Source organism: Heterodontus francisci, unplaced genomic scaffold (assembly GCF_036365525.1).
Source record: "Heterodontus francisci isolate sHetFra1 unplaced genomic scaffold, sHetFra1.hap1 HAP1_SCAFFOLD_421, whole genome shotgun sequence".
Taxonomy (NCBI): Eukaryota; Metazoa; Chordata; class Chondrichthyes; order Heterodontiformes; family Heterodontidae; genus Heterodontus; species Heterodontus francisci.
Window position 1 is genome coordinate 1,487,821 of NW_027140402.1, and position 9,416 is coordinate 1,497,236.

Here is a 9,416-nt window from a genome sequence, read left to right on the forward strand (position 1 = left end):
TTAATGAGATTTATTCTAAGTCAGATACCTGTCCACAATGAACAAGTGAATACATTACTTGTCCACTTTCAATCTAAATGGGACTGAGGTTCCAACTGAGAAGTTTTCTGGAAAACCTGCTGCAGTTTTAAAATTGATGAACTGGAACATCTTATACTAAGTTTCAAATAACTGTAGTGATTGTATAGTTCTCATAGTGGAGAGAAGAAGTTGTTTATAAATATAAGCAGAAAGACACATTTGTGGATTGGTGAATGAGCTTTATCTTTCTGAAATGTATTTGTCCATAGGTTGCAGGTCACTGGAAATTCTTTTTTACATTTCAATTGTAGCAGCAGCAGTTAGCAGCAAAATGTCTGGTGAATCAGAGTGGTGAGTCTGGGAAACACTTAAACAGCCGAGACTCTGTAAAACAGAACTCCAAGTAATATTTTAAATAAGGCACTGAACTGACAGAGCGGTAAAGGCCTGCTCAGGTCAGGAAAAAAACCCGACCCGAACCCGACAGAACCACATTGGACCCGAGCCCGACCCGGCCCGAGTATCTCCATTTATTCCCATGCCCAAACCGACCCGAGCCTTACCCGACCACCGGAATGTTCACTTTACCTACCTCCCGATTCCGAATCTACAGGAAGCTGCAGCATGAGCGCAATGACATCATAGAGATGCTCACTTGCTCACTGCGCAGACTCAGAGTTTCACTCCTTGACGTCCCAGACTCCCAGCTTAGGTTGGCTTTTCAACTTTTGACACTTATTAAACTCAACTTCCCAGCTGACCCGTCGGGTTCAGGTCGGATAGCAGGCCTTTCCAGAGCGGAGGTCAGATGAGGATTGAATTAATTTAAATCACTGAATCCAAACAAGAAGTAAATCTGCCAGGAATGGAAGACTTTGCCTTACCTGTGAGCTTGTGGCACAACGGTAGCGTGTATAACTTCAGCTCCGAAGGTTGCGTGTTCAAATCACATCAGGCTCAGTTATGTTTTACAGCAGCTTCAGTTCCTGGATTTTATATCAGAAGAGAGTTCGTTCCATTGGAATGTTCGTGCATGGTGGAATTTCAAGATCAACTTCAATAGATTAAAGTCCTGATTTCTGGTTCCGTTCCATTTCCATGCTCAGTTCTTATTTTACACTGTTTTATATCAGAACAATGTTTCAGGGATGTGATGTGTCCATTGTTTGGACAATTGCTCTGTCCACCCAGTATGAGAAATAAAACACAAACCGCCCAGCATGCGGCTCAAACCCATACCTGGCTCTTTCTGTAGGCCGCTTAGTTCAGTTGGTTAGGACGCAGTGTTGATAACAACACGGCTGTGGATTTGATCCCCATGTGCGCTGTCACATGGTCAGTCATTAATCTGACACATTTTTGTAACTCTTAAAATCCAACTTTTAGATGCAAACAAGTTTACATAAAGTGTCAGAGGGAGCTTATTTTGAATAACATCCATTGCATCTTTGTCACTGGGCTGGAGTATCACAGAATTCTTTCCAATTATCTTCCGTTTGCTGATAAACATTGAACTCGTGGCCTGTTCTCGTTAATGGTCACGAGCAGCAAAAACAGACAGAGCGAGGCTGATCGCCCAGAGATGTGGAAAAGGCTTCAGTTTGGGACATATGCAGCAAATCAAATGTTCACCCGGCCCCGAAAGATTCAAAAACTGGGGAAAAGGACACAAGGAGATAGAGAATAAGCTAAAGCTGACAATGTAAATATTTCCCATCATTGATATCTCTCTATTCCAATCCAACCTTCAGAGTTGGGTAAATAATTTCAGTGTAAATTGTGCAGCTCAAGAGTCAAAACCAAAGGGCGATGCAGAATAAAGGAGAACTGCCAAAACCCCAGATTGAACCAGGGATCTTCAGTCTAACACTCTCCCAACTGAGCTATTTCAGTCTCACAGGCTTGGGATGATAAGTGGCAAGTAACATTCGCACCACATAAGTGCCAGGCAATGACCATCTCCAACAAGAGAGAATCTAACCATCTCCCCTTGACATTCAATAACATTAAAATCACTGAATCCCCCGCTATGAACTTCATGGAGGTTGCCATGGGTAGCCATACAAATAACGTGGCAACAAGAGCAGGTCAGAGGCTTGGAATCCTGAGGTGAGTAATTACGGTGCAGCTGTTGGCTCTCAAATCCCAGGTTTATCAATAAATCCTCTTACAAAAGCCCCAAAGTGTGATATATTCCTCTCACTCATCCATGACTCCTGACTCCCCAAAGCCTGTCCACCATCCACAAGGCACAAGTCAAGAGTGTGATGGAATACTCTCCACTTGCCTGGATGGGTGCAATTCCAACTCAAGAATCTCAACATGATCCAGGACAAAGCAGCCCGCATGATTGGCACCCCATTTACAAACATTCACTCCCTCCACCATCGGCGCACAGCGGCAGTAGTGTGTACCGTCTCCAAGATGCACTGCAGCAATGCACCAATACTCCTTCGACAGCACCTTCCAAACCAGCGACCTTTACCACCTGGAAGGGCAAGGGCAGCAAATGCAAGGGATACCACCACCTGCAAGTTCCCCTCCAAGCCACAAACCATCCTGACTTGGAACTATATCGCCGTTCCATCACTGTCGCTGGGTCAAAATCCTGGAACTCCATTCCTCACAGCACTGTGGGTGTACCTAGCCCACATGGACTGCAGTGCTTCAAGAAGGCAGCTGACCACCACCTTTTCAAGGGCAATTAAGGATGGGCAGTAAATGCTGGCCTAGCCAGCAACGCCCACATCGCATGAATGAATGAATAAAAAATGAAGTATCCCTTGTGTCATTGTTTTGGTAGAAAATATAACCCTGGTGGAATTGCCCCTACCAATCACACCTCACTTCACAGAACAAAGAAAATGGAGAAAATCTATGGCACAGAATGAGACCATTTAGCAAACGTGTCTGTGCCAGCTGAAAAAGAGACACAGTGTGAAATACATTCAAGTATTTATTAAACATTACAACATGAGAGTAATATTCCCCATTGCTTTCTCAGCACTGATGGATTGTGAAATGGGAGACAGCCAGAAGTCCCAGTGATCCACACTGACCCTGAGCTGAGAATGAAATGAGATAAAGTTCAATCTTCAGCAGCGAGATGCTGCAGAGAGGTAAGAGTCCTGAATCAATGAGAGACTTTCTCATACTGCTGTTGAATTTCATTTCAAACACTCCTTGAACTCTCTGCCGAGGAATTCAGAGATGGAGAATGCCTGTAAAATCAGCCGACAAAGGAAATAAAAGACACCCACCATGGGGCTCAAACTCAAAAACTTGAGATTCAGAGTTTCATGCTTTCATCGACTGAGCTCACTAGGCCTGAGACAGTGTCCCCGTCCTGTCTGTTATTGGACGGTGCAGCTGTTGGCTCCATCCCAGAGGCTGAATTTGTTCTGTAAACCATGAACCAGCTTCCTCTCAAATCCCAGGTTTATCAGTAAATCTTCTTACAAAAGCCCCAAAGTGTGATATATTCCTCTCACTCATCCAGAATAAAAGTTACATCTTTTGCTCTTTTCACCTTCCAAACATTGACTTCTATTTTGCTCAGCATTTATTTCTCTCTCCTTTTTATGTTGTGCATTTCCTGATAAACATTTCATTTCAATTATTTATGAGTGATGAAATGAACTGAAGATATTTTCTGCAATGGTACCGGGGTGTGGGACAGAGCGAGTGGTTCGGATCTGGAATACACTGCCTGAGAGTGTGCTGGAGGCAGATTCAATCGTGGTTTTCAAAAGGGAATTGGATAAACACCTGAATAGAGAAAATTTGCAGGGTTACAATGAAAGGGCAGAGGAGTGGAATTAGCTGATTTGCTCTTGCGAAGAGCTGTCATGGACATGATGGACTGAATGGTCTCCTTCTGTACTGTAACCATTTGATTCCTTGATTCTAACTCTGTCAAAGTTGTTCTGAACTTGCTCTGCTCCAAGGAGAACAACCCCAGCTTTTCCAGTCTCTGCACATAACTGAAGTTACGAGGAACCATGGGGAACCCACTGTAAACCTTCCTCCAGACAGAAATACAACTGTTCACCACCACACTGTGACCCAGCTGTTCACAATATATATCAATGATTCGGATGTGGGGACCAAATGTACTATTTCCAAGTTCGCAGATGACTCAAAACTAGGTGGGAATGTGTGTTGTGAGCAAGATGCAAAGCGGCTTCAAGGGGATTTGGACAGACTTAGTGAGTGGACAAGAAAGTGGCACATGGAATATAATGTGCAAAAATGTGAGGTTGTCCACTTTGGTAGGAGAAACAGATGTGCAGATTATTTCTTAAATGGTAAGAGATTAGAAAGTGTAGATGGACAAAGGGGCCTGGGTATCCTTGTCAGTAAGTGACTGAAAGCTAACATGCAGGTGCAGCAAGCAATTAGGAAGCCGAATGACATGTTAGGCTCTATCGCAAGAGGATTTGAGTACAGGAGTAGTGAAGTCTTGCTTCAATTGTATATAACCTTGGTTGGACTGCACTTTGGAATACTGTGTGCAGTTTTGGTCCCCTTACCTTAGGAAGGATATCATTGCCATAGAGGGAGTACAACGAAGGTTCACCAGACTTGTTCCCGGGATGGTGGGACTGTCCTATGAAGAGAGATTGGGGAAACTGGGCCTGTGTTCTCTAGAGTTTCGAAGAATGAGAGGTAATCTCATTGAAACTTACAAAATATTTAAAGGGATAGACAGGGTAGATGAAGCTATTTCCTCCGGTTGAGGAATCTAGAACCAGGAGACACAATTTCAACATAAGGGGAAAGCCGCTTCGGACAAAGATAAGGAGACATTTCTTTACTCAGAGGGTTGTGAATCTTTGGAATTCTCTACCCCAGAGGGCTGTGGAAGCTCAGTCATTGAGTATGTTTAAAGCTGAGATTGACAGATTTCTAAATACAAATGACATAGGGGATATGGAGATAGTGTGGGAAAAAGGCATTGAAGTGGACGATCAGTCATCATCATATTGAATGGGGGGGTCGGCTCGATGGGCTGAATGGCCTACCCCTGCTCCTATGTTCCTATCAGTCTGCAAACTTCATACCCATGCTGTCATTGTCCCTTTTATTCCATGGGCTTCAGTTTTACTGGCAGTCTAGTATGTGACATCATCAAGAAGGTTTTCAATAAGTTAAATAAGGAGAAATTGTTTCCAGTGGCAAAAGGGTCAGTAACCAGAGGATGTATTTATCAGGTGATTGAGAAAAGAACCAGAGGCAAAATGAGGAATGATTTTTTATACAGTGATGTGTTGTGATCTGGAATGCACTATCTGATCGGGACTTGAAAACAGATTCAGTAGTAACTTTGAAAAGCAATTGGGATAAATACTGGAAGGAAAATGTACAGATTACAGGAAAAAGCTGAGCAGTCGGACTAATTGGAAAGCACCACCAAAGAGACAGCACTGAAACAACGGACCAAATGGTCTCCTTCTTTGGGTATCAGTCTATGGTTTTATGAACATAATGTTGGTTCAATTGCCTGAGTTGGAAGGGAAGTGAACCCAGATACCGGGTATTCTAAACACCAGACCCAAACCAACTGAACAAGCCTGTTGTTTAATCTCTGTTTTTCACACCAGCTTCTCCTCGCTCTTTCTGTGTTTCCTGCCTGGTCTGTTCCTCTGACCTTCATTCCTGACACTCTATTGAGAATGGCCAACTCACTGCGCCTCTCACTCACACCGTCACTCCACCCCTTCACCCACTTCCAAACCTCTCTGTTGAACAGTACCTCACATCTGCTCCTCTGCTCCATTAATATAACAGGAAAACATTTCAAACAGACATTTCCAGACAGTGAACGTTCCAGTAAGACAAGGTAAAGATCAGATTCATTCACTTTAAACACAGAGAGAGCAACTCTCCCTGTTCATTCTAAGGAGCGGATGTAGTTTCTCTCACATTAGTCTTAGAGACATGGGCCAGAATTTTAAGGGACCGTTGGAGACGGGAATGGAGGCTGGGGAGGGGGAGGGGGTGTGTATAAAATAGGGATGGAAGACGTTGGACCGGATTTTACTGTCGGCGGCTGACATGGAGGGCAGACTTCGCACATCCACACGGCAAGAAGGCATTTAAAGTATTTATGAGTCCAATTGTCAGCAATGTTATTCACTGGGTCCAATTGAACTAATAGCACACGGGAACCACGGGGCTTCAGTGCCTCGCCTGGTTGAAGGAGGTGACTGGGAGATGGGAGCTGAGTGTTGGCTTCACTGGGAAGCTATCGGGTGAGGCAGCGTAACTTGGCAGCAAGGGTGGAGGGGGAAAGGGCATCGGGAAACACTGTCAGGAGCGGGGGCCAATGTGCCAGCTCTGCAGAGGGAACAACACCAGGGTGTCATTGGGGCAGTGCCACCTCATTGAGGATGACAAATGTGGTAAATGTGGCTGGGTGTTGTTTAGTGTAATGGCCTTGCACTCAGGGAGGGGCAACCTGTCATGGGCCTCATTCACCCTGGATTCGAGGCTCCCATTGGAGAGGAGGAGGTATCGAGAGGGAGGGAGGGAAGCACAGGCACCAGCAGGGACACCACAGCAGCTTGGGGGCCCACAGGAGGGCCAGCCTCGAACAGGAGGCTGGAGAAGGAGGCAGAGGAACACGTCAGCCGAGGTTCAACTACCTGCAGATGTCCGAGTGACAGTGTCTCCACAGACTGCGCCTCGACACGGAGGTTGTCACTGATCCCTCTGCCATGATGGGACTTGGTGGGCACCTGATGCCAGTGTCACTGAAGGTCACCGTGCCACTGAACTTCTACACCAGCAGATCATTGCGTGGATCCACTGGAGATATGTGTGGAATCTCACAGTCTGTGGTGAATCAGTGCATCAAGGAGGTCAACAATGTCCTGTTCAGGAGGGACGGTGACTATGTGCACATTGTTCCAGCAGTCAAGCTGAGAGGGCTATATGATTCGGGGCCATCGCTGGATTCCCCCAGGTGTAGGGTGTCATTGACTGCACCCATGTGACCATCAAGGATCCCGCAGACCAGCCAGCAGCCTTCAACAGGAAGTGCTTCCGCTTGCTCAGTGTGTAACTGGTCTGTGACCATCACAAATGGATCCTACAGGTGTGTGCACAAATCCCGGGAAGCAGCCACAACGCCTGCATACCAAGGCAGTCGCAGGTACCAGATCTTTTCCGTGGCCCCATGCGCTTTCTGAGATGGATCCTTGGAGTCAAGGGCAACCCAGTGAGAACATGAGTCCTGACGCCTGTGAGGAACCCACACAAGAATGCAGAGGAGAGGTACAACACCTGCCACGGGTCAACCCGAGCGACCATCAAAGAGGCCTCCTGAAGATCAGATTCAGGCACTTAGATTGTTCCTGTGGAGCCCTTCAGTATGTCCCGGCGAGGGCCTCGCATATCGTGGTGGTTTGCTGTGCACTGCACAATCTGGCATTACAGAGGGGTGATGTGTTGACTCGTGAGGATATCATGGAGTGTGATGTCTCCTCTGATGATGAGGATGTGGAGGAGGATGCTGCTCAGGCAGTGCCAGATGAAGGACCTCAGGCACAGCAGGAAAGCCTCCATGAGATACACACAAGGGAGACACGAGACACCCTTATACATTCACGTTTCCTTTGAGCCTTACCAACTTCTGGAACCAAGGCAATAAAGCCTGAGCTTTAAGCAGCCCTGTTGTCACCTCTTTCCTTCTACACTGCAGCGCCCAGGTACACATTGCACACTGGCAAGGCCGAAGCTTTGTGAACTCAGGGATTGATCCCTCACTTCCAGCCCCTTGGGAGGAAGGGTTGAAATGAAGTCCCAAAGGGCATCAACAATAGGAAGGAGACATAGTGAGATAACATCATTTCTTTATTCCGTGTGACACCAAACACAACCCTATCCATCTTGAATGTACATTCACCCGTGAACCCCTCAGTGAATCTCGGTGCTCTTCTTAAATCTTTTCCGGGTGTTCCTACCTGCTGCTCCCCCTGCCCTGTCAGCTGAGGTGGAGACAGGCTGCTGACCTTGCTGCTCCATGGCTTGGGATGACATTGGCGGCCGTCCTCTGGCTGCCTGAGGCCTGGAGGGCCCTGGCACACTGAGGGCCTCCTGCACAGGTACAGGGATCCCCTCTGTCATCGAGGGTGATGGAGGCAGGCACTGGCATCACTGGTGTCACTGGCAGAGGGACTTTGGAATTACCGTCCACACCAGGAGCACCCTGAGAGGAGACCCGAGATGTAGCAGCCAGCTGCTCCTCCCTCTTATAAGACACACTTGTACCTCCCTGCTGACCTGAGAGGGATGTGGACCTGGTGGAGAGTTCAGGTGCCTCATCCCCCCTCTCACCTTGTCACCACTGGATGGAGCTCATGGACAAAGCGATGGAGTGCAGGTCAGCGCACATCTCTGGAAGCCACTGATTGGTCGGCTGGATATGGTTCTCCATGAGAGTCACTAATCTCTCAATGGAGGAAGCCAGACACACCCCCATCAGAGACAGTGCAGCACCCAAGGCCTGGATGGACTCCTCCATCATTCGAGCTTTGGTGCACATAGCCTCTGGCAACTCTGCCAGATGTTGCCTGACCTCTCACTGCAGCTGCAGCATTTCCCGTATTGCTCGTGACACCAGAGGCACATCATCAGCCTGGGGCACAGCATGGGCCTGGCCTCCCACAGACCACCAAATGCCAGTGGTCTCGGCTGTCACAGCCTCCGCCAGCTGCCTGTGCCTGTGCCTGTCTGTGATGTGCTCATCAGTTTGTATGCCAGAATCTAACCGCGAACGGATACCCACCAACGTGAGGGTTTCTGTGCTGGTGGAGGGTGCAGGGGAATGAGGTGATGGTGCACCCTCTGAGGCGCCCTCCTCCTTGTCAGACGTGTCCGGCTGTCCCCCAGTCTCTCCAGCTCTTTGCTTTTGTCGTTCATCCTAGCCTGCATGTGAAAACAGGGACATTGATGTGTTAGGGTCTTCACATCGTGACATTCCAACCACCCCTACTGTGCAGCTCCATTGATGCAGTGGTGAGCAGATGAGCAGTGTGGCTCCTTTGCAGCAGATGCTCCCTTGTGCCCCAGGAGATGTTCACTCACTCACTTGGGTAGGTGTCCCTGTCTCTCCATCAGCTATGGAGCAGCTGCTTTGCTGCCCGGCCAGTTCCATGGCCTCCTCCTCCATCGGGATGAGGACATGGAGATCAGGCATCCACCGCCAGTCTTGACACGCTCTTTCCAATTGTGGGATGTCTTCTCCTGCAGGCACAATGATGAACAAAGTTAGTCTCCCAGCGGGGACAAGCCCAGCATCTCTGATGGTGATAGTCCAGCAGTCCATGATGGGGACACACGTATTCCTCCTGCATGTGGCCCCTCTCGAGGGACTGTGTGAGGTTATACAA